Below are 1,249 nucleotides of genomic sequence, written 5' to 3' on the forward strand. Positions count from 1 at the left end.
AAAAAAAAAAAAAAGTTGTGACAGTCCGTATTTTGGAGTTGCTTAGGACATTGGATGTGCATTCTAATGCATGGTTACTTTACTTGCATGTATTTCCGTACTACCATAAGGTTTTTCCTTTTCAATATGGTTCATTGGCTAGTTCCCCTCAACATCTTGAAGTAATTCTTCACTGAATTCGTCCACTTCATGGCCTGCGCCCTTACGAAAACTATTAATGGGTATCTTTCTTTCAAGCCAAACCTGCTAAATGGATAGATATTATAAAAAAGAATGATTATATGCAATTGGTTGGCAGATATTTAATATGAAGTTATTTTTTCTCATGACCAGCAACTAATTTATTGCTGTCTTGTGCATTTTCAGGTGAAAAGAGCATTAAGAGGCATAAAGGTGCAGCTCGACCATCAGGATCATGTCAAACGGTACAAAATTACAGGCGTGTCAACAGAACCTACTCAAAAGTTGATGTAAGCTCATTTAATGTTTTTATGGGTGCATTTTTTGTTTTGGTACTCTGAAATATTTTTTGGGTGGCCAGTATGGCTCCTGACAACAATGATATACATTCAGGTCTTATGGATTATGTGATGTGAATAGCTTTCTTCGTCTTTATAAGCCTATGCTTGGCCCCCATTTTTTCAAAACTTATTTTTTAACCACACATTCCCTTATAAAATAATTTCATACGCAACCCCCAACTTTTCCTTACTTTTTAACCACACATTTTCAACAAAACACTATTCTAAAATGCATTTTGGCCAAAAAAAAAAATGGGGCTCAAACAAGGGCTAAATGTCATGTAGCGTTGAGGGGAGAGACATAATTGAAGTTTCTGATACATATGATATGATATATGGCTTGTCTTCCTGATTGTTTATTTTTCTACACTTCAGTTCTAACATTTTTCTTTATAATTAACTAGGTTTCAGCTGGACGAGTCAGGGACAAGAATATCTGTGGCCCAATACTTCCACCAGAAGTACAATATTGTGCTCAAGTATCCATTCTTGCCTGCGATTCAGGCGGGCAGTGATACAAAGCCTGTTTATCTTCCTATGGAGGTATCTTGTTAGAAATTCATATTTTCTCTTTCCTCGTCTGTTTCTTGACACTGACATTGTGGTTTTAGCATCTAATTCCTCATTCATCCTTTGCAGCTTTGTAGCATTGTTGAGGGCCAAAGGTACTCTAGGAAGTTGAATGAGAAACAAGTTACTGCACTTCTGAGAGCTACCTGTCAACGTCC

The 1,249-nt window shown here is 36.7% G+C and overlaps 1 long non-coding RNA gene across 1 annotated transcript; it reads left to right on the top strand.

Annotated features, from left to right (window-relative positions):
* Positions 1–337: 337 nt before the first annotated feature.
* On the top strand, positions 338–1,249 carry LOC111385897. Its single transcript, XR_002701132.1, has 3 exons — positions 338–470; positions 926–1,064; positions 1,161–1,249. It is a non-coding gene; the product is annotated as an uncharacterized LOC111385897 (long non-coding RNA).

The sequence above is a fragment of the Olea europaea genome, unplaced genomic scaffold (genome assembly GCF_002742605.1).
Source record: "Olea europaea var. sylvestris unplaced genomic scaffold, O_europaea_v1 scaffold33341, whole genome shotgun sequence".
Lineage (NCBI taxonomy): Eukaryota > Viridiplantae > Streptophyta > Magnoliopsida > Lamiales > Oleaceae > Olea > Olea europaea.